This window comes from Pristiophorus japonicus, unplaced genomic scaffold, assembly GCF_044704955.1.
Source record: "Pristiophorus japonicus isolate sPriJap1 unplaced genomic scaffold, sPriJap1.hap1 HAP1_SCAFFOLD_678, whole genome shotgun sequence".
NCBI lineage: Eukaryota > Metazoa > Chordata > Chondrichthyes > Pristiophoridae > Pristiophorus > Pristiophorus japonicus.
In genome coordinates this window covers 92814-117287 of record NW_027254591.1, presented here as the reverse complement: position 1 = coordinate 117287, position 24474 = coordinate 92814, and the positions used below count along the sequence as shown (strand labels likewise).

Here is a 24474-nt window from a genome sequence, read left to right as displayed (position 1 = left end):
CACTCTTAATTCTCTCGAGCATCACATACGGCACGGCTCTGGCTTTGTGGTGCACTGGTCTGGCGTCCGGGGTGATGCGTATCACTACTTTGGTGCCCTTAAAAGTCCCGACACCTGGTTGAAAAAGTGGCTCGAATTTCTGTGGGACCTGTGAGCATGAACTTCGCTCCACAGATGAAATGGCGTGCACATTCCCCCATTTCCAGTTCATCTTGGCTAACCAGCTCCTCCCCAAGAGCGCGGGACCATTCCCCGGGACAATCCAGAGTGGCAGCCGGTTCTCCGATCCATTGTGTGTGACCACCAAGTTTGCACTGCCTAGTACTGGAATGATCTCTCTGGTGTATGTCCGTAACTGCGAGTCAATGCGTTCCAGTTTGGGCCTGTTAGCTTTGTGTGGCCATAGTTTTTCAAATTGTTGGGCACTCATAAGTGACTGGCTGGCTCCTGTGTCCAGCTCCATGCGTACTGGGATGCCATTTAATAGAACTTTCATCATCATAGGTGGCATTTTGGTATACGAGCTGTGGATGTCTGCCACATGAACCCGCTGGACTTCAGCATCTATAGCTTTGCCCCAAGCATCACCCTGCCTTGCAGACCCCTCGTCTGGTTCCTCTGCCTCATAAACTAGCCTCGCTACGGGCTTTCTGCACATTCTGGCCAGATGTCCACTGAAGTTACCGTTTCTGCAGATAAATTGCTGAAACCTACAGGTTCTCGCAGCATGTTTGCCACCGCACCTCCAGCATGAGCTGAGATTGTTGTGAACAAAGGAACTGTGAACAGGCATTCCTCTCTGATTGTCTCTTTGGTTACTCCTGAGCACTCTGTTGCTGAGTGTCAATGGTCCCATCCCGGGACGCATTGTCCCTTGTGATGGCGTGAATTGCCATTGTCTCTGTTGCTGGCCCGCCCTAGAGTCTGTTGCTGCCTGAGTGGTGTCGAATTGCCCTTGCCTGCCTGCGGGGTTCTGTGTCTCGTTAACAATGTTAACTCCCTGGTCCATCGCCACATTGGAATCAGGGCTGCGCACGTAAATTATCTTGGTCTCCTCTTCCCCTGCCATGACGGTCTGAGCTATCAACGTTGCCCTTTCCAAAATCAAGTCCTTGGTCTCAATAAGCTTCCTGAAAATCCCGGCATGACCAATGCCCTCAATGAAGAAATCCCTTAACATCTCCCCCCTGCAGGCGTCTGTGAACTTACAGAGGCTGGCCAAACGCCGAAGGTCCACAACGAAGTCCGATATGCTTTGTCCCTCCCGACGCCGGTGTGTGTAGAACTGGTGCCGGGCCATGTGTATACTGCTCCCTGGTTTGAGGTGCTCACCGATCAGAGTGCTGAGCTCTTCAAAAGGCTTGTCCTCCGGCTTCTCGGGTGCGATCAGGTCTTTTATCAGCGCAGATGTCTTGGATCCACAGCTGGTCAGTAGATGTGCCCTCCGCTTGCCAGCCGCTTCCTCTCCCAGCCAGTCCTTCGTGACAAAGCTCTGCTGGAGCCTCTCAACGAAATCATCCCAGTCCTCACCAACACAGTACCAGGGGTCACAGTCTAAGGATAAGGGGTAAGCCATTTAGGACCGAGATGCGGAGGAACTTCTTCACCCAGAGAGTGGTGAACCTGTGGAATTCTCTACCACAGAAAGTTGTTGAGGCCAATTCACTAAATATATTCAAAAGGAGTTAGATGAGGTCCTTACTGCTAGGGGGATCAAGGGGTATGGCGAGAAAGCAGGAATGGGGTACTGAAGTTGAATGTTCAGCCATGAACTCATTGAATGGCGGTGCAGGCTAGAAGGGCCGAATGGCCTGCTCCTGCACCTATTTTCTATGTCTATGTTTCTATGTTCCTCTGTGCTACCGGTGGCCATCCTCGTGGGTCGTTGATTCCCGTTTCTCGTTGCCAAATGTAGTGTCCTTACACCTTACGATAGAATCACACGAGGCATGTACTGCAGACAAAGTCACTTCGTGACCTGAACCTTTATTCCCAGGACCAAGAAGTGCAGACCCTGCGTGGGACCTCCCTTTATATACCTGGATGGCCAGGTGAGGAGTGTCTCCCACAAGTTCACCCCCTGTGGTCAAGGTGTGCATTACTCAGGTGTATACAGTGTACAGTGTTGTTACATAAGGATTACAGTTATGTGGAGGTTACAAACATGACAATCCTCAACTCTGAGGGGCTGCCTAAGAAGAGAAGACTGAGGGAGCACTGCGCTGTCGGAGGGGCAGTACTGAGGGTGTGTCGCACTGTCAGAGGGGCAGTACTGAGGGTGTGTCGCACTGTCGGAGGGGCAGTACTGAGGGAGTGCCGCACTGTCGGAGGGGCAGTACTGAGGGAGCGCTGCACTGTCGGAGGGGCAGTACTGAGGGAGTGCTGCACTGTCGGAGGGGCAGTACTGAGGGAGCGCTGCACTGTCGGAGGGGCAGTACTGAGGGAGCGCTGCACTGTCGGAGGGGCAGTACTGAGGGAGTGCCACACTGTCGGAGGGGCAGTACTGAGGGAATGCCGCACTGTGGGAGGGGCAGTACTGAGGGAGTGCCGCACTGTCGGAGGGGCAGTACTGAGGGAGTGCCGCACTGTCGGAGGGGCAGTACTGAGGGAGTGCCGCACTGTCGGAGGGGCAGTACTGGGGGAGTGCCGCACTGTCGGAGGGGCAGTACTGAGGGAGTGCCGCACTGTCGGAGGGGCAGTACTGAGGGTGTGTCGCACTGTTGGAGGGGCAGTACTGAGGGAGTGCCGCACTGTCGGCAGTGCCGTCTCTATGCACCTGTGAGTATGCTCACGGATTTGCAGAGCTGTTGAGTCTTGGGGAGTCCGTGTTCCATGTTTTTATACAGAGCGTGAGGATGCAGCCCCTGTTCCAATATTTGAAGGGGCTGCTCCTCGGTTTCTGGCTGCACTTCAGTCCCACGCTCCTGATCTTTCGGCACCCGGTGCGGAGGGGAGCGGGCAGGTCGGTGGGCCTCCTCGTAGGGACTGCTCCTGGGCATGGCCAAGGTGGCCAATAACTGGGCAGCGGGCAGTTGAGGGGGTCGTTCAGCCCAACTGCCTGCCTTTTTTCTGTGGCTACGTTCGTGCCAGGGTGTCCCTGGAGATGGAGCATGCGGTGTCCACCGGTACGCTTGCAGCCTTCCGCGACAGGTGGGCATCAGAGGGACTGGACTGTATCATCCTCCCTGGCAACAAAATTTTTCATTTGATTTTATATCCAAAGTTTAATTTGTTTAATTTGCCAGTTTTAGTGCACCCCCCTTTTAGCTAGGGGCACTTGTATAATTTGTGTTGGTGCCCTCAAAAAAAAGGAGCACTGGAAAAAAGTGTACTTTGGAGTGTGACCCCCCCCTTGCAGGGGGCATTTGTTTAAAGTGCACAACGAAAATAGTTGAACCGGTAATGTGTAGTGTGATTGTTAAACCTTTGCTAATAAACCAACTAGTTTTTAACAGCAATGTGTTGCAATGAATTCTTAAGCAAAGAACCCATGCAGCAAATACATTACAAAATGGTGACGAGGATGGGAGTTTCTTCATGGGCAGTTTTGGTGGAGTTTCCTTTTATGAGAAGGCAAATGCAAGTGGAGCACAGCAAGGAGATATACCAGCAGCGTGATTCGCCAATGAGAGTCTGGCAGTACCATTCTTTTTGTGAGTAGTGAACAGTGTTGAACTGGCAGATAGAGCTTGTGGAAAGCCATTTAGAGTAATTGAAAAGCAATTCAACATTATTGAGAGTGATTAACAGCTATTAAGCTAAGAAGACAATATGGATGTGACAATGAGTTATGTCAGTAATTTGGGAGCTTTTGACAGGAATAAGGAAACCAAGTAGACAGGATATTGATAACTGGGAATATGAAGATCTTCGGAAGAAAGCTAACAGGAGGATGGATGTAAGGGTTTCAAGGAAACTCAAGAGGACACAGGAGGATAGAGGTCAGGAAGCCTGGGCTACACACCCTGAAAACAGAAAAATGCCCCAAGATGGTCTTCTGGGTCAAATGAGAATCTAGGAAACGGGCATAGCCAACCAACTGCACAGAAATGGAAGTCAGAGTAGGAGGAAGCTAAACGCTTCCAAGATACTCCGGCTCAGCAGCCAAATTTGTAAAATTGTTATCCATGATAAGTAATCTTTTGAAATATTGTATAAATACCTTGCCTCTAAAACAAGGGGAAGCAGTGTAATGTATGCACCTGTGAGTATGCTCAACCAAATTTTAATTTGACTTTAAATGTCTAAAGTTTAATTTGTTTAGTGTGCCGGTTTTAGTGCCCCCCCCTCCCTCTTTTAGCCAGGGGTCACTTGGATAATTTGTGTTTTGTAAGGGGGATAGGAGTTTCTGCGGCCGCAATCGAGACTCCAGGATGGTATGTTGCCTCCTTGGTGCAAGGGTCAAGGATGTCTCGGAGCAATTGCAGGACATTTTGGAGAGGGAGGGTGAACAGCCAGCTGTCGTGGTGCACATAGGTACCAATGATATAGGTAAAGAAAATGGGATGAAGTCCTACAAACTGAATTTAGGGAGCTAGGAGTTAAATTAAAAAGTAGGGCCTCAAAGGTAGTAATCTCAGGATTGCTACCAGTGGCACGTGCTAGTGAATCGCAGGATAGCTAAGATGAATACGTGGCTTGAGGAGTAGTGCAGAAGGGAGTGATTCAAATTCCTGGGACATTGGAACCGGTTTTGGGGGAGGTGGAACCAGTACAAACCAGACGGTCTGCACCTGGGCAGGACCAGAACCAATGTCCTAGGGGAAGTGTTTGCTAGTACTGTTGGGGAGGGGGATGGGAACCTATGCAGGGAGACGGAGGGAAATAGAATGGGGGCAGAAGCAAAAGATAGAACAAAGAAAAGTTAAAGTGGAGGGTAGAGAAACCCAAGACAAAAAGCAAAAAGGGCCACATTACAGCAAAATTCTAAAGGGGCAAAGTGTGTTAAAAAGACAAACCTGAAGGCTCTGTGCCTCAATGCGAGGAGTATTCATAATAAGGTGGACGAATTAACTGCACAGGCAGCAATGAACAAATATGATATAATTGGCATCACGGAGACATGGCTCCAGGGTGACCAAGGCTGGGAGCTCAACCTCCAGGGGTATTCAACATTCAGGAAGGATAGACAGAAAGGAAAAGGAGGTGGGGTAGCGTTGCTGGTTAAAGAGGAAATTAACACAATAGTAAGGAAGGACATTAGCCTGGATGGTGTGGAATCTGTATGGGTGGAGGTGCGAAATACCAAAGGACAGAAAACGCTAGTGGGAGTTGTGTACAGACCACCAAACAGTAGTAGTGAGGTTGGGGACAGCATCAAACAACAAATTAGGGATGCATGCAATAAAAGTACAGCAGTTTTCATGGGTGACTTTAATCTACATATAGATTGGGCTAACCAAACTGGTAGCAATACGGTGGAGGAGGATTTCCTGAAGTGTATTAGGGATGGTTTTCTAAACCAATATGTCGAGGAACCAACTAGAGGGCTGGCCATCCTAGACTGGGTGATGTGTAATGAGAAAGGACTAATTAGCAATCTTGTTGTGCGAGGCCCTTTGGGGAAGAGCGACCATAATATGGTAGAATTCTTTCTTAAGATGGAGCGTGACACAGTTAATTCAGAGACTAGGGTCCTGAGCTTAAGGAAAGGTAACTTCGATGGTATGAGGTGTGAATTGGCTAGAATAGACTGGCAAATGATACTTAAAGGGTTGACGATGGATAGGCAATGGCAAACATTTAAAGATCACATGGATGAACTTCAACAATTGTACATCCCTGTCTGGAGTAAAAATAAAACGGGGAAGGTGGCTCAACCGTGGCTAACAAGGGACATTAAGGATAGTGTTAAATCCAAGGAAGAGGCATATAAATTGGCCAGAAAAAGCAGCAAACCTGAGGACTGGGAGAATTTTAGAATTCAGGAGAGGAGGACAAAGTGTTTAATTAGGAGGCGGAAAATAGAGTATTAGAGGAAGCTTGCTGGGAACATAAAAACTGACTGCAAAAGCTTCTGCAGATATGTGAAGAGAAAAAGATTAGTGAAGAGAAAAAGATTAGTGAAGACAAACGTAGGTCCCTTGTGGTCAGAATCAGGTGAATTTATAATGGGGAACCAAGAAATGGCAGACCAGTTGAACAAATACTTTGGTTCTGTCTTCACGAAAGAAGACACAATTAACATTCCGGAAATACTAGGGGACAGAGTTGTCTAAACAGAAGGAGAAACTGAAGGAAATCCTTATTAGGCGGGAAATTGTGTAAGGGAAATTGATGGGATTGAAGGCTGATAAATCCTCAGGGCCTGATAGTCTGCATCCCAGAGTACTTAAGGAATTGGCCCTAGAAATAGTGGATGCATTGGTGATCATTTTCCAACAGGCTATCGACTCTGGATCAGTTCCTATGGACTGGAGAGTAGCTAATGCAACACCACTTTTTAAAAAAGGAGGGAGAGAAAACGGGTAATTATAGACCGGTTAGCCTGACATCAGTAGTGGGGAATATGTTGGAATCAATTATTAAAGATGAAATAGCAGCACATTTGGAAAGCAGTGACAGGGTCGGTCCAAGTCAGCATGGATTTATGAAAGGGAAATCATGCTTGACAAAACCTCTGGAATTTTTGAGGATGTAACTAGTAGAGTGGACAAGGGAGAACCAGTGGATGTGGTGTATTTGGACTTTCAAAAGGCTTTTGACAAGGTCCCACACAAGAGATTAGTGTGCAAAATTAAAGCACATTGCATTGGGGGTAATGTACTGATGTGGATAGAGAACTGGTTGGCAGACAGGAAGCAGAGTCGGGATAAACGGGTCCTTTTTGGAATGGCAGGCAGTGACTAGTGGAGTGCCGCAGGGCTCAGTGCTGGGACCCCAGCTATTTACAATATACATCAATGATTTAGATGAAGGAATTGAGTGTAATATCTCCAAGTTTGCAGATGACACTAAGCTGGGTGGCGGTGTGAGCTGCAGGGTGACTTGGGACAGGTTAGGTGAGTGGGCAAATGCATGGCAGATGCAGTATGTCGATAAATGTGAGATTATCCATTTTGGTGGCAAAAACACGAAGGCAGAATATTATCTGTCATATATGTAACCTTCATGTAACTGTAACCTTCATGTAACAACACTGCATACTTTCTACACCTAAGAAATGCACACCTTGACCACAGGGGGTGATCTTGTGGGAGACACTCCTAGCCTGGTGTTTCAGGTATAAAAGGGGAAGCTCCACCCACCTTCATCACTTCTTGAGCCTGTGAATATAGATTAGGTCACAGAGTGACTTTGTCTGCAGAATGTGCCTCGTGTGAATTTATAGTAGCGTGTAAGGACACAACAATCTGAATGGCGGCAGATTAGGAAAAGGGGAGGTGCAATGAGATCTGGGTGTCATGGTACATTAGTCATTGAAAGTTGGCATGCAGGTACAGCAAGCGGTGAAGAAGGCAAGTGGTATGTTGGCCTTCATAGCTAGAGGATTTGAGTATAGGAGCAGGGAGGTCTTACTGCAGTTGTACAGGGCCTTGGTGAGGCCTCACCTGGAATATTGTGTTCAGTTTTGGTCTCCCAATCTGAGGAAGGACGTTGTTGCTATTGAGGGAGTGCAGCGAAGGTTCACCAGACTGATTCCCGGGATGGCAGGACAGACATATGAGGAGACTGGATCGACTGGGCCTGCATTCACTGGAGTTTAGAAGGATGAGAGGGGATCTCATAGAAACTTATAAAATTCTGACGGGACTGGACATGTTACATGCAGGAAGAATGTTCCCGATGTTGGGGAAGTCCAGAACCAGGGGACATCGTCTTAGGATAAGGGGTAAGCCATTTAGGACTGAGATGAGGAGAGACTTCTTCACTCAGAGAGTTGTTAACCTGTGGAATTCCCTGCCGCAGAGAGTTGTTGATGCCAGCTCATTGGATATATTCAAGAGGGAGTTAGATATGGCCCATATGGCTAAAGGGATCAAGGGGTACGGAGAGAAAGCAGGAAAGGGGTACTGAGGGAGTGATCAGCCATGATCTTATTGAATGTTGGTGCAGGCTAGAAGAGCCGAATGGCCTACTCCTGCACCTATTTTCTATGTTTCTATGTTTTCAGTGCCCTCAAAAAAAAACAAGGGGGCACTTGTTTGAAAGTGTTTGGAGTGTCCCCCCCCCCCTCCTTTAATCAGGGGGCACTTGATTTAATGTTTTATTCTGTTCACAACAAAAGAGTTGCAGAGCTGTTGAGTTGTGAGTGGTTTAGCCGGTCACGTTATGTTCACAAGACTCAATAAAACCTCGGCCAGTTGGGTTCGGGGGATCCACGATGGGGCAGGTGGTTGTGAGCCTGGTGGATGAACTGGTAATGTGTAGTGTGATTGTTAAAGCTTTGCTAATAAACCAACTAGTTCTTAATAGCAATGTGTTGCTATGAATTCTTAAGCAAAGAACCCATGAAGCAAATACATTACACCATCTTTCGGATGAGACATTAAACCGAGGCCCCGTCTGCCCTCTCAGGTGGACGTAAAAAGATCCCACGGCCACTATTCGAAGAACAGCAGGGGAGTTCTCCTCGGTGTCCTGAGGCCAATATTTATTCCTCAACCAACATAATTAAAAACAGATTATCTGGTCATTATCTCATTGCTGTTTGTGGGAGCTTGCTGTGTGAAAATTTGCTGCCGCATTTCCTATGACTATTACAACAGTGACTAGTCTTCAAAAAAAACTACTTCATTGGCTGTGAAGCACTTTGGGCTATCCTGAGGTCGTGAAAGGTGCTATATAAATGCAAGTCTTCCTCTGAATGGTTGTAAAGGTTTTGACTATCGAATAATTCTCCCTGTGAAAAACTATCTTGTAACTATGACATTTCTCTCTCTCTCTCTCTGTGACTCTCATTCTATTTCTCTCTCTCTGACCCTCATTCTATCTCTCTCTCTCTGTCATCTCCCATACTCTCTCTGCGCAGCTCTCCTTTTGTACACAGGGTGGCAGTCCGACCCTTTACTGAGCGAGACAGAGTGACTAAACACTTGTTGACAGATCAGCTGATCCAAGAGTCAGTGTTGTTTTGTGATCAGATTGGGTGAGTTTTTTGAGAAGGCCATTAACCTGATGGATAGGGGAGTTTCTGTGGATATTGTCTAGATGGACTTCCTGAAGGCATTTGCTCAGTTTCCACACGAGATTATTAGCAAAGTAGGAATGCAGGGAATTCGAGCATCCGTGTGATTGGGTGGGTAATCAGTGGAGGGGGGGTAATTGGTCGGGGGGGAGTGGGGAGGCAGAGAGTGGGGTAACAGGAAGGAGCCAAGTGGCGTCAGATCAGTAAAACCAGAAATCAACCTGTACCCCGAACCCCACACCCCCCTCACTCCGTACCCCACCTCACACCCTCCCACATACTCCGTCCCCCTCTCCCCGTCCATCCCCTTCTCCCCATCCACCCCTCACACCCCGTCTCCCCCCCCACTCCATCTCCCCCCCTCTGTCTCCCCCCCCACTCCGTCTCCCACCCCCTCACTCCGTCTCCCACCCACTCACTCCGTCTCCCCCCTCTCACCCCATCCACTCAAAATCCAGTACCTAAAGAAACAAAGGGAAACAAGTTGCATTTCTATGGTGCCTGTCACAGCCTCCAGACGCTGAGTTTGTTACACTGAGCAATGTCCAAGGAAGAGTCTGTTGGAAAAATGTCCCAGCACACTGGATGCATATTTTGGGATAGTTTTCACCTCCTCTGGCTGGGTTAATCTGGCTGAGCAGATCACCAGCCCCCATTGGGAGGAATGGAAGGTGAGTTGGGCAGGTTCTACAAGGGGCTCGGACCCCTCAGCCACAAAAGGTTTCCCCAAGATCAGATTTGACCGACAAGGTCCCAGCGGGTTGAGGTGCTGAACAGATTGTGGAGCTTACACAGAAACCCACATGTGGTGGGAAGATGCAGCAGGCTGATTATCCCTGGAGTGGGACTCAACTCCAAACTGGAGAAAGTACTTTATAGGACTAGGCGACCGAGAGTGTAAAGGCCCAAAGTTCACCACTTTCATTAAAATAGAGATGAAGCAACAGCACAACTTTGCATCTGTATAGTGCCTTTAATGCAGTAAAACTTCCCAAGGTGCTTCACAGGAACGTTATCAAACACTGAACCACTGAAGGAGATATGAGAGCAGGTGACCCAAAGCTTGGTCAAAGAGCATCTTAAAGGAGGAGAGAGAGGCGGAAAGGTTTAGGGAGGGAGTTCCAGAGCTTGGGGCCTCGGCAGCTGAAGGCACGGCCGCCGATGGTGGAACGATTATAATCGGGGATAAGCCAGAGGACAGAATTAGAGGAGCGCAGAGATCTCGGCGGGGGGCAGGGGGATGTGGGGTTGGAGGAGATTAGAGTTAGGGAGGGGCGAGACCATGGAGAGATTAAAAAGGATGAGAATTTTAAACCTGAGGTGTTGCCAGACCGGGAACCAATGTAGGTCAGCTGGGCAAACAGGACGGTGCAAAAAGCACCAGAGATTATACAAAGGATGGTTCCGAAAGAAATAGCGATGAACAGGAGTAGCTCATTCAACCTCTCGAGCCTCAGCGTTCAGTTAGATCTGGTCTGTGTGGTGAGATTGAATCAGTGTTTCTGTTGCTGAGTCAGCTATCTGGTGGCCCGTCTCCTTTCCCCCACATTCTCTTGCTGTGCCTTGGTTTGCTATTTCCTGCTTAGCTTATCACCATCAGATTGCTTCCTCTCCTCATTGCACAGTGAACTGCACGGACCCTTGTGTGACTTTCTTTAAAATCTGCTGTACAATTGTTGATTTAAGCTGGTGACAGAATTCCCTCTCTGAATCGTGTGACCCTCTCTGAAATGCTGATTTCCATCTCATGATCCACTCTCTGTGCATGTCTGACTAACCTGTACTACACACGCTCCCTCCTGATCCAGCCCATTGACCTACACTAGGGTGACCTTATTTCTAAACCGAGTCCGGGGACACACAGGGTGGGAGCAGGCCGGGGATTTTAGGTTGGGCAGCGTAGTGAGGCAGGTATTTTAGCAGTGTATATTTTACAGTTGCAGATACAACCGATGTGTATATAATTGCTGCGGATGTGACGTTGCACACTGAAGCACATTCAGATGCTGTTTATAACTAATACAGTAACACTGCTCAGGAACATCAGCTTTTTGTACCCACTGTCTATACGGCCTGGTCGTTATCATGGGCGACTTTAATCTACATATAGATTGGGCTAACCAAACTGGTAGCAATGCGGTGGAGGAGGATTTCCTGGAGTGTATTAGGGATGGTTTTCGGGACCAATATGTTGAGGAACCAACTACAGAGCTGGCCATCCTAGACTGGGTGATGTGTAATGAGAAGGGACTAATTAGCAATCTTGTTGTGCGAGGCCCCTTGGGGAAGAGTGACCATAATATGGTAGAATTCTTTATTCAGATGGAGAGTGACACAGTTAATTTGGAAAATAGGGTCCTGAACTTAAGGAAAGCTAACTTCAACGGTATGAGGCGTGAATTCGCTAGACAGACTGGCAAATGATACTTAAAGGGTTGACAGTGGATAAACAATGGCAAACATTTAAAGATCACATGGATGAACTTCAGCAATTGTACATCCCTGTCTGGAGTAAAAATAAAACGGGGAAGGTGGCTCAACCGTGGCGAAAAAGGGAAATTAAGGATATTGTGTAAAACCAAGGAAGAGGCATATAAATTGGCCAGAAAAAGCAGCAAACCTGAGGACTGGGAAAAATGTAGAATTCAACAGAGGAGGACTAAGGGTTTAATTAAGAGTGGGGAAATAGAGTACGAGAGGAAGCTTGCAGGGAACATAAAAACTGACTGCAAAAGCTTCTATAAATATGTGAAGAGAAAAAGATTAGTGAAGACAAATGTAGGTCCCTTGCAGTCGGATTCAGGTGAATTTATAATGGGGGAACAAAGAAATGGCAGACCAATTGAACAAATACTTCGGTTCTGTCTTCACGAAGGAAGACACAAATAACCTTCCGAATGTACTAGGGGACAGTGGGTCTAGTGAGATGGAGGAACTGAAGGATATCCTTATTAGGCGGGAAATTGTGTTAGGGAAATTGATGGGATTGAAGACTGATAAATCCCCGGGGCCTGATAGTCTGCATCCCAGAGTACTTAAGGAAGTGGCCCTAGAAATAGTGGATGCAATGGTGATCATTTTCTAACACTCTATTGACTCTGGATCAGTTCCTATGGACTGGAGGGTAGCTAATGTAACACCACTTTTTAAAAAAGGAGGGAGAGAGAAAACGGGTAATTATAGACCAGTTAGCCTGACATCAGTAGTGGGGAAAATGTTGGAATCAATCATTAAGGATGAAATAGCAGCGCATTTGGAAAGCAGTGACAGGATTGGTCCAATCAGCATGGATTTATGAAAGGGAAATCATGCTTGACGAATCTTCTGGAATTTTTTGAGGATGTAACTGGCAGAGTGGACAAAGGAGAGCCAGTGGATGTGGTGTATTTGGACTTTCAAAAGGCTTTTGACAAGGTCCCGCACAAGAGATTGGTGTGCAAAATCAAAGCACATGGTATTGGGGGTAATGTACTGACGTGGATAGAGAACTGGTTGGCAGACAGGAAGCAGAGAGTCGGGATAAACGGGTCCTTTTCAGAATGGCAGGCAGTGACTAGTGGAGTGTCGCAGGGCTCAGTGCTGGGACCCCAGCTCTTTACAATATACATCAATGATTTAGATGAAGGAATTGAATGTAATATCTCCAAGTTTGCAGATGACACTAAACTGGGTGGCGGTGTGAGCTGTGACGGGGACGCTAAGAGGCTGCAGGGTGACTTGGACAGGTTAGGTGAGTGGGCAAATGCGTGGCAGATGCAGTATAATGTGGATAAATGTGAGGTTATCCATTTTGGGGCCAAAAACACGAAGGCAGAATATTATCTGAATGGCGGCAGATTAGGGAAAGGGGAGGTGCAACGAGACCTGGGTGTCATGGTTCATCAGTCATTGAAGGTTGGCATGCAGGTACAGCAGGCGGTGAAGAAGGCAAATGGTATGTTGGCCTTCATAGCTAGGGGATTTGAGTATAGGAGCAGGAAGGTCTTACTGCAGTTGTGCAGGGCCTTAGTGAGGCTTCACCTGGAATATTGTGTTCAGTTTTGGTCTCCTAATCTGAGGAAGGACGTTCTTGCTATTGAGGGAGTGCAGCGAAGGTTCACCAAGCTGATTCCAGGGATGGCTGGACTGTCATATGAGGAGAGACTGGATCAACTGGGCCTTTATTCACTGGAGTTTAGAAGGATGAGAGGGGATCTCATAGAAACGTGTAAGATTCTGACGGGACTGGACAGGTTAGATGCGGGAAGAATGTTCCCGATGTTGGGGAAGTACAGAACCAGGGGACATAGTCTTAGGATAAGGGGTAGGTCACTTCGAACTGAGATGAGGAGAAACGTCTTCACTCAGAGAGTTGTTAACCTGTGGAATTCTCTACCGCAGAGAGTTGTTGATGCCAGTTCATTGGATATATTCAAGAGGGAGTTAGATATGGCCCTTACGGCTAAAGGGATCAAGGGGTATGGAGAGAAAGCAGGAAAGGGGTACTGAGGTGAATGATCAGCCATGATCTTATTGAATGGTGGTGCAGGCTCGAAGGGCCGAATGGCCTACTCCTGCACCTATTTTCCATGTTTTCTATGTCAGAAATTCTCTTCCTTCACATCACTGCCCAAGTCATTTATTTCCCTCTCTCTCCATGAAATTCCTCTTTGAGCAAATTTTTCATCACTTCTCCCAATATCACCTCCTTTGGCATAATGCTCATTTTCTTGACTTTGCTTTTGTGAATGGTCTTGAGATCTTGGAACGCGGGGTGTGTGGGGAGCTCAGTGAAGAGTAAATGCTGCCATGAGCTGGTTGGGCCCAATGGCCTGTTTCTGTGTTGTGTATTTCACTGACTTTGGGCTCTGGGTACCGACTGCTCCGTGGCTGATTCAAGGGAGAGTGGAAAATAAACACACTTAACTGACTGGGAGGAAGGGAGCTGGTGCCATGTCCCAGTCGCTGGAGTAGATTGCACAATCTCCTGATTACACACAAGCTCCTTTATCAACACTGATAATACGGGCCGGCAGTCAGTTATAGGAGTGCCAAAAAGGCATCAAAATGGCTAATGGAATGTGGGCCTTTATCTCAAGAATGTTGGAATAGAAAGAGCTGGAGGTTAATTTACAGTTGTACAGAGCTCGGATCAGACTCCCATCCAGAGTCACTGCGTCAGTCCTGGGCCCCGCCCCCCAGGGAGGGTACATCGGCCTCGGAGGGGAGCAGCGCAGGTTCCCCAGAATGGTCCCGGGGCTAAATTATGAGGACAGGTTGCACAGACTGGGCTTGTATTCCCTCGAGTTTAGAAGATTAAGGGGCGATCTAATCGAGGTGTTGAATAAGATGATTAAGAGATTGATGGGGTAGATGGAGAAACTATTCGCTCGAGTGGAGGGTGGGAAGAGTCCAGAACAAGGGGGCGTAACCTTAAAATTAGAGCCAGGCCGTTCAGAGGTGATGTCAGGAACCCTCACACAAAGGACACTGGGAATGTGGAACTCTCCCTCACAAAAAGCTGTGGATGTTGGGGGTCAATGGAGCTTTGAAGACTGAGATCGATAGATTGTTGTTGGGTCAGGGTATCGAGGGATATGGAGCAAAGGCGGGTAAATGGGATTGAGGTACAGATCAGCCATGATCTCATTGAATGGCGGAGCAGGCTCAAGGGGCATCAGAACTCCATTCTGTTAATTAGATATGACCTCCCAATCCCAACACCACATCTACTCACCTTATACTTTTCCAAGTGCTCATAAACTCTGCCCTTAGGCCGATTTTAGCCCAACACAAACCTGGCGGGTGGGCGGTTAAAATCGCCCTGTCTCTTGCCTGTCCGAAAGCCGCCACGATCGCAACATCTACAATTTTAACCTGCTCCCCTGAGCGGGCAGCAAGGACAGGTGCCCGGAGCCAACAGGGTCCTTCTGTACATCTGCATGTTGCGGCCTGATGACGACATTGGGACCAGAGTGTAATTTTAACTCGGGCCTGAGCGGGGAATCCGCCTGGAGTTAAAATCGGGGCCAACAGAGATTTCCCCATTACTGATGCTAAACTGTGTGTGCCCTTCCTGTCTTGAATAATGAGCTGGTTTACACTGGGCACAGGCCCCTCCTCGAGCCACTGTGTGGATGGGCGAGGGCCTGCTCCTGCTGATGGCTCTCTCTGTTGCTGGAGGTATTGGCCCATGTGGGGCGCAGCAACCTCCCGCACTTTGACCAAGACACCATTCTTCATGGGCACTGTGTGTTAGCAGGATATTCCACGGTGCTGGCCGTATCGTGATCCAGAGCAGATCCCATTGGTGCTTTTTACTCTCTCGTCTGAGAACCCCAAAGATACATGCAGGAGCTTGGGATCCCAGCTACCCATATGAAGAAAGAAAAAAGAGCCTGCATTTATTTAACACCTTATTGGATCCTTGGGATGTCCCAAAGCACTTCACATCCAATGAATCTAGTTGTGTATCCGGAGTGTGAAACTACGCAGTGATCAATGGTATCCATGATTGAGTTGGGTGCCGATGGTATCTCAGTTGGATCTTCTTAGAATAAGTTGTCTAATAGTCCCATCATACAATGCAAAGATATTGACCCTTGATCACACACAGCCAGACGGATTATTAATCCTTTAGTTGTGAATCTCCCCAGTTAACCTTTCAAAATTGGCTTGATTGACAACCCATCCACCACCTTCAACATTCACTCCCTCCACCATCGGCGCACCGTGGCTGCAGAGTGTACCATCTACAGGATGCACTGCAGCAACTCGCCAAGGCTTCTTCGGCAGCACCTCCCAAACCCGCGGCCTCTACCACCTTGAAGGACGAGGGCATCAGGTGCGTGGGAACACCATCACCTCCAAATTCCCCTCCAAGTCCTGACTTGGAAATATATCGGCCGTTCCTTCATCGTCGCTGGGTCACAATTCTGGAACTCCCTCCCCAACAGCACTGTGGGAGCACCTTCACCACACGGACTGCAGCGGTTGAAGAAGGCGGCTCACCACCACCTTCTTAAGGGGCAATTAGGGATGGGCAATAAATGCCGGCCTTGCCAGCGACGCCCACATCCCATGAATTAATTTTTTTTAAGGATCTAATTTCTACCATCCAACTTCCGCAAACTTGTATTCTTTATTCACTCCCCTTTTTTGAAGACAGAATACCGTGTCTTTAAAGGAGTTCACGTGCCTGGTGATGATTTTCTGTGTGTCGAAGCTTGAGTTGTTTATAAGACCTGTGACACATCAGAGGCCTGACAACTGAAGGCCTGTCGAGCACTGAAGCCTGGGCAAAGTTTCAGCGAGCACGCACTCCAATGTGCAGGTCCAGTACCTGCAATTACAGACACAAAAGACGCTAAAACCAAAGTAGATGGAGTGAAAACATTTCATGGAAAATAAAAGAAATGCAACAGAACAGAACAATTAGCACAGTTCAACCCCGCATCTCCGCAGCTTGAACCCCGAGTGACCCTGGGCTCCTGAACCCTGGAGCGATGAGGCTCGCGGAAAAGAGACTGCTTACAAAGAGAGATAACAACAATAACTTGCATTTATATAGCGCCTTTAACGCAGTAAAACATCCCAAGGCGCTTCACGGGAGCGATTATCAAACAAAAATTTGACATCGAGCCACATAAGGAGATATTAGGACAGGGGTCAAAGAGGTAGGTTTAAAGGAGCGTTTTAAAGGAGAAAAGAGAAGCGAAGGAATTTAGGGAGGGAATTCCAGAGCTTGGGGTCCAGACAGCTGTAGGCACGGCCACCGATGGTGGAGCGATTAAAATCGGGGATGCTCGAGGGCAGAATTTTAGGATCGCAGATATTTCAGGGGGTTGTAGGGGCTGGAGCAGGGGTTACAGAGACAGGGAGGGATGAGGCCATGGAGGGATTTGAAAATAAGGTTGAGAATTCTGAAATCGAGGTGTTGCTAGACTGGGAGCCAATGTAGATCAGCGAGCACAGGGGCTGATGGGTGAGTGGGACTCGGTGCAAGTTACGGCACGGGGCAGCAAGCACAGCGGGTGATGGGTGAGTGAGACTTGGTGCGAGTTAGGACACGGGGCAGCGAGCACAAGGGGTGATGGGTGAGTGAGACTTGGTGCGAGTTAGGACATGGGGGCAGTGAGCACAGGGGTGATGAGTGAGTGGGACTTGGTGCGAGTTAGGACACGGGGCAGCGAGCACAGGGGGTGATGGGTGAGTGGGACTTGGTGCGAGTTAGGACACGGGGCAGTGAGCACAGGGGGTGATGGGTGAGTGGGACTGGGTGCGAGTTAGGACACGGGGCAGTGAGCACAGGGGGTGATGGGTGAGTGGGACTTGGTGCGAGTTAGGACACGGGCAGCCGAGTTTTGGATGAGGCAAAATTTATGGAGGGTGGAAGGTGGGAGGCCAGGAGAGCGCTGGAATAGTCGAGTCAAGGTAATGAAGGTGTGGATGAGGGTTTCAGCAGTGGAGGAGCTGAGGCGGGGCGGAGACGGACGATGTTATGGTGGTGGAAGTAGGCAGTGTTGGTGATGGAGAGGATATGTAGTCGGAAACTCAGCTCGGGGCCAAAAAGTCGCCAAGGTTACGAGCAGTCTGGTTCAGCCTCAGACAGTGACCAGAGAGGAGGATGCAGTGGGACTAGAGAGACTTGGGCTCTCCAGCCTTGTGAGGAGTCTGAGTGGTGATCTTACGGAGGTATGCAGAACGATAACGGCAAAGGAGCACCCCACAAGAAAGATTTGCAGGTCCCAAGGTCCCATCTCCGAGAAATCTTTTCCTCTCAAGGAGTCTCACCAGCGCAGCTGTGGATGTCAATGTAAAGTGACTGAAAGTGAAACAGGAAGAAGGAGCGAGCAACAGGACTAAAGAGTAAAGAGCCACAATGAACGAGAGAGAGGAGAGGGAGAGAGGCTGGGGGAGCGCTGACGAGTGAGGAGAAGGCGCAGAGAGAGAGAGAGAGAGAGAGAGAGAGAGAGAGAGTAACCCCTGTGATCACCAGGATAGCCGAGGCAGATAGATAGGATTGAGCAGGAAGTAGAGGCGGTGAAGTGTGTTAACCTGAGGGAAGAAAGGTCAGGAGACGTCAGCATTAACCAATAACGCAGCAGATAAAACAGAACAGGAAACAAGGAGTTTGCAATAACATGTCTTGTGAAACACAAGGAGACTGAGCTGCCAAAAGCAGAAGGAAAGAGTGACCACAGCAATGTCTGTCAGCAAAGCACACGTTTCACTGACAGTTACAGAGAGTTTATCAATGCTGTGTGAACAGGTATTGGTTGAAAGTGCACACCTGCCTTCGACGGGACTCTTCATCATTCCGTCCCTACTGTAAATAACTTTTAAGCAGTAGACCACTTAATAGTGGAGATGAACAAAGGGACCTTGGAGTGCTTGTCCACAGATCCCTGAAAGTTGCAGGCCAGGTGGATAAGGTGGTTAAGAAGGCATACAGAATGCTTGCCTATATTGGCCGAGGCATAGAATATAAGAGCAGGGAGGTTATGCTTAAATTGTATAATACTTTGGTTAGGCCACAGCTGGAGTACTGCGTGCAGTTCTGGTCACCATATTATAGCTGAATTTAGGGAGCTAGGAGTTAAATTAAAAAGTAGGACCTCAAAAGGTAGTAATCTCAGGATTGCTACCAGTGCCACGTGCTAGTCAGAGTAGAAATAGCAGGATAGCTAAGATGAATATGTGACTTGAGGAGTGGTGCAGAAGGGAGGGATTCAAATTCCTGGGACATTGGAACCGGTTCTGGGGGAGGTGGGACCAGTACAAACTGGACGGTCTGCACCTGGACAGGACCGGAACCAATGTCCTAGGGGGAGTGTTTGCTAGTGCTGTTGGGGAGGGTTTAAACTAATATGGCAGAGGGATGGGAACCTATGCAGGGAGACAGAGGGAAGTAAAATGGGGGTAGAAGCAAAAGACAAAAAGAAAAGTAAAAGTGGAGGGCAGAGAAACCCAAGGCAAAAATCAAAAAGGACCACATTACAGCAAAATTCTAAAGGGACAGTGTATTAAAAAGACAAGCCTGAAGGCTCTGTGCCTCAATGCGAGGAGTATTCGTAATAACGTGGACGAATTAACTGCGCAATTTGATTTGGTCCAAGTGTTTTCTGTGCGTTTGTCCATTGGTCAGTTTGACCTGAAATACCCTACTCCCCTCTTTGGCTGTGATCGTGCCAGCGAGCCATTTGGGACCATGTCCATAATTGAGCACAAACACAGGATCCTTGATCTCAATATCGCGGTCATGGTACACACTTTGTTGATGCCGTTTGTCCTCCAGTGATCATGTAGATCAGAATGGACCAGAGAGAGCCTTATTTTAAGCGCCCATTTCATGAGCAGCTCAGCTGGGGGAATCCCGGTGAGTGAGTGGGGTCTGGTGCGGTAGCTGAGCGGTACTCGGGACAATCGGGTCTGCAGGGAGCCTTCCGACATGCGTTTCAAGCTTTGCTTGATGGTCTGAACTGCCCGTTCTGCCTGGCCATTGGATGCGGGCTTGGACGGGGCAGATGTGACATGTTTGATCCCATTGCGGGTCATGAATTCTTTGAATTCAGCACTGGTGAAGCACGGCCCATTGTCGCTTACTAGGACATCAGGCAAGCTGTGCGTGGTAAACATAGCTCGTAGACTTTCAATGGTGGCCATGGATGTGCTTACAGACATTATTGCACATTCAATCCATTTTGAGTAAGCATCCACGACAATCAAAAACATTTTGCCTCGGAATGGGCCCACATAGTCTACGTGGATCCTTGACCACAGTTTGGAGGGCCACGACCACAAACTTAGCGGTGCCTCTTTGGGTGCACTGCTCAACTGAGAGCAAGTGCTGCACTGGCGCAGACATGACTCTAAATCTGAGTCGATGCCGGGCCACCACACGTGGGATCTGGCTATGGCTTTCATCATTACAATGCCTGGGTGGGTGTTGTGCAGTTCGCAAATGAATGTGTCTCTGCCTTTCTTGGGCAAGACTACGCGATTGCCCCACAAAAGACAATCCGCCTGCAGGAACAGTTCATCTTTGCGTCTGTGGAACGGCTTAATTGCTTCTTGCATCTCCACTGGGACACTGGACCAGCTCCCATGGAGGACAGAGTTTTTTTTACCAGGGACAGTAAAGGATCCTGGCTGGTCCAGGTCCTGATCTGGAACGCCGTAACGGAGGATTTTTCGTTCTCAAATGCCTCCATGACCATGAGCAAGTCCGCTGACTGTGCCATTTCCACCCCGGTGGTGGGCAATGGTAGCCGACTGAGAGCATCTGCGCAGTTCTTTGTGCCCAGTCTGTGGCGGATTACATAGTTGTATGCCGACAGCATGAGCGCCCATCTTTGGATGCGGGCAGAGGCATTGGTATTAATCCTTTTGCTCTCCGAGAATAGAAATATGAGCGACTTGTGGTCAGTTTCGAGCTCAAACTTGAGGCCAAATAAGTACTGGTGCATTTTTTTTGCCCCATAAACGCACGCCAGAGCCTCTTTTTCAATCATGCTGTAGGCCCTTTCGGCCTTGGACAAGCTCCTGGATGCATACGCAACTGGTTGCAAAATTCCCGATTCATTAGCCTGTTGTAACACACACCCGACCCCGTATGACGACGCATCGCAAGCTAACACCAAGCCTTTGCATGTGTTATACAGGACAAGCAGTTTGTTAGAGCACAATAAGCTTCTGGCTTTCTTAAAGGCAGCCTCTTGTGAATTCCCCCATACCCAGTCGTCTCCCTTGCGCAGTAGTGCATGTAGGGGTTCTAGCAGGGTGCTTAATCCAGGTAGGAAATTACCCAAGTAGTTAAGGAGTCCCAGGAACGACCGCAGCTCCATCACGTTCTGTGGTTGCGGCGCGTTCTTGATGGCCTCCGTCTTGGCGTCGATGGGTCGGATGCCGTCTGCTGCGATTCTCCTGCCTAAGAACTCGACCTCCTGTGCCAGGAAAAAGCACCGAGCGTTTCAACCTGAGCCCCACGCGATCCAACCGACTAAGAACCTCCTCCAGGTTCTTCAAGTGCTCCATGGTGTCCCAACCTGTAACCAATATGTCGTCCTAGAAGACCATTGTGCAAGGAACCGACTTTAGCAGGCTCTCCATGTTCCGTTGGAAGATTGCTGCAGCCGACAGATAAACAGACCTTTGTGTGTGTTGATGCAGATGAGGCCTTTTGAAGACTCCTCCAGCTCCTGCGTCATGTGGGCCGAGGTCAGGTCCAGCTTGATGAACGTCATCCCTCCGGCCAGGATTGCGAATAGGTCATTTGCCTTGGGTAGCGGGTACTGTTCCTGCAGCGAAAAACGGTTGTTACTTTATAGTCCCCGCAAATTCTAACCGTACTGTCCTCCTTGAGTACCGGGACAATCGGACTGGCCCAGTCGTTGAATTCCACCGGCGCGATGATGCCTTCGCGTTGCAGCCTGTTCAGCTTGATTTCCACTTTTTCACGCATCATGTACAGTACCGCCCGAGCCTTGTGGTGGATGGGTCGCGTACCGGGAACCAAATGGATCTGCACTTTCGCCCCCGAGAAGCTTCCAATGCCTGGCTCGAATAACGAAGGGAACTTGCTCAGAACCTAGGTACATGAGGCGTCATTGACGGACGAAAGTGCTCGGATGTCGTCCCAGTTCCAGCGGATTTTCCCCAGCCAGCTTCTGCCAAACAACGTGGGGCCATCCCCTGGCACAATCCACAGCGGGAGTTCGTGTACTGCTCCGTCATAGGAGACTTTGACTTCAACACTGCCAATTACAGGGATTAGATCCTTTGTGTAAGTCCTTAGTTTGGTGTGAATGGGGCTGAGCTTGGTCCTTTGTGCCTTCTTGCCCCACAGCCTGTCGAAGGCTGTTTTACTCATTATGGACTAACTTGCCCCCGTGTCCAGCTCCATAGACACTGGAATACCGTTCAGTTCAACTTTCAACATTATTGGTGGGCATTTTGTCGTGAACGTGTATGCCCCGTGCACCTCTGCCTCCCCCGTACGAGTTTCCAATTCCGTCTGATCCACTGTGAATCGATCTTCCTCTGCAACGTGGTGGTTTGCAGGATTTGCAGCTCGCCTGCACATTCGTTGGAGGTGTCCCATTCTTCTGCAACCATTGCACACATAGTGCTTAAAGCGGCATTGATGGAGCCGATGATCACCTCTGCAGCGCCAACAGAGTATTAACTGCCTGGCATTAACAGATGATGACGGACTCTGGATCAATTGAGGTCGGGCAGCAGCAGCCGGCGTGTACGTTCTGCCCTGTACATTTCTGCTCGAGACCGACGTTACTTTATGCACAGTACTGGCTGAAACTTCTTTATTCTGCGAAATCTGTTTGGTGTTGTCGCTGGTGGACATAAATGCCTGGGTTATCGTTATGGCTTTACTCAGATTCGGAGTTGCTACAGTCAACAGTTTGCAAAGGATTGTCTCATGTCCGATGCCCAGTACAAAAAAGTCTCTGAGCATTTGTTCTAGGAATCCCTCAAACTCACAATGTCCTGCAAGGCGCCTTAGTTCGGCGACGTAGCTCGCCACTTCCTGGCCTTCCGATTGTTGACACGTGCAGAACCGATATCTCGCCATCAAACCGCTTTCCTAAGGATTTAGGCGCTCCCGGACCAGCGTACACAGTTCTTTATAGGATTTCTCTGTTGGTTTTGCCGAGGCCAGGAGATTCTTCATGAGGCCATAGGTTATGGCTCCACAGACAGTTAGGAGGATCGCCCTTCGTTTGGTCGCATTCTCGTCCCCTTCCAGCTCGTTGGCCACAAAGTATTGGTCGAGTCTCCCCACGAAGGCCCTCCCAATTGTCTCCCTCTGAGAACTTCTCCAGGATGCTGACTGCTCTTTGCATTTTCGCGCGGTTGTTTGTTACCTCATCGCCAAATAAAGGGTCACACTGAGTACTGTGTGTAATGAGCAAGTGTGAACTTAGCTCCTTTATTCAGGTTCCAGAGTGCAGGTACCTCGTGGGTGGCCTGCTTATATACTGTGTTCCCAAGGGATGCTGGGATCCCTTGGGACTCCAACGGGTGGGCCCTCTGGTGGTCAGGTGTGATACAGGTTACAAGGGGTTAAATACATAACAGGTACTATCAGTTTTCAAATTTTCAACTGACCCCCAGCCTCAACAGCTTTTTAGGGGAAGAGAGTTCCACATTTCCGCGACCCTTTGTGTGAAGCAGCGCTCCCTGGTTCTAATTTTAAGGTTATGGCCCCCCGTGTTCTGGACTCCCCCCACCAGGAGATTTGCTCCTCGTACTTTCACTGTCAGCCCTGCCCTGGTGTCCTTATTCCAGAATTGTCTGCCCAATCCTTCACTGCAGACATTCCAAGACAGTAATCTTAGATGGGTTTCTGCTTTGCTTGGAAGAAGTGTGGATCTACTGCGATGTCGGTCAGTATTCCCCAATCCAGAAGCCCTGTTTGTTTCTGGCTGAGCCTCATCAAGCCATTACGTCCTGATTTCCCTTACCTTCTCTCCTACTCTTCTCACCCTTGATGACTGCTGTTTCTGTACCTTCCCCCTCTTCCTTTGGAGTAGAGGCAGTGGGAGGTTTTGCAGGCTGATTAACAGTCTGGCAGGCTGACGTATTCGTTGTATCCGTACCTTCGCACGCTTCGCTTGGTGGACAGTAACCATCTTTCTCCCGGGCGACAGTCCTAAATGGCGGGATGGTGTTATGGGCTCCCACAAGCCATACGATTGAGGGGGGTTTGGGGGATCACCATACACCCCTCGAACACGAGGATTCCGCTGGATTTTACCCCAGAATTCCAAGTCGGATCTCAGGTCTCCACACGGGGACTGCCTGGAGCAGGATTCAAACCCGGGACCTCGTAACTCGCAGGCGGGAATGTTCCCGCTGAGCCAAAGGCTCGCTCCTACGATCTTTGATGGTCTGCTCCCCTCACTGGAGGGTCACCCATGTGAAGCACGCGCTGCCTGAAAGGGCGGTGGCAGTAGATTCAATAGTAACTTTCATAATTACTTGCATTGGAAAAGTTTGCTGGGCTGTGGGGAAAGAGCGGGGGGGGGGGAGTGGGACTGATTGATTCAAAGAGTGGGGGGATGCACAAGGGGCCAGAGTTCGAGGAATGCAGATATCTCGGGGGATTATGGGGTTGAAGGAGATTACAGAGATAGGGAGGGGCGAGGCCATGGAGGGATTTGAAAACAAGGATGAGAATTTTGAAACTGAGGTGTTATCGGACCGGGAGCCAATGTAGGTCAGCGAGCACAGGGGTGATGGGTGAACGGGACTTGGTGCGAATTAGGATACGGGCAGCCGAGCTTTGGATGAGCTTATGGAGGGTGGAAGATGTGAGGCTGGCCAGGAGAGCATTGGAATAGTCAAGT

At 49.0% G+C, this 24474-nt stretch overlaps 1 long non-coding RNA gene across 1 annotated transcript in view; it reads right to left on the bottom strand.

Moving 5' to 3' along the window:
• The window catches only part of LOC139256027 (uncharacterized), a 45458-nt gene that overhangs the window by 15167 nt on the left and 5817 nt on the right, over positions 1 to 24474 (bottom strand). The window contains exon 2 of the long non-coding RNA XR_011592149.1: positions 16305 to 16448. This is a non-coding gene — a long non-coding RNA (uncharacterized lncRNA). The remainder of the gene's footprint in view (positions 1 to 16304; positions 16449 to 24474) is intronic.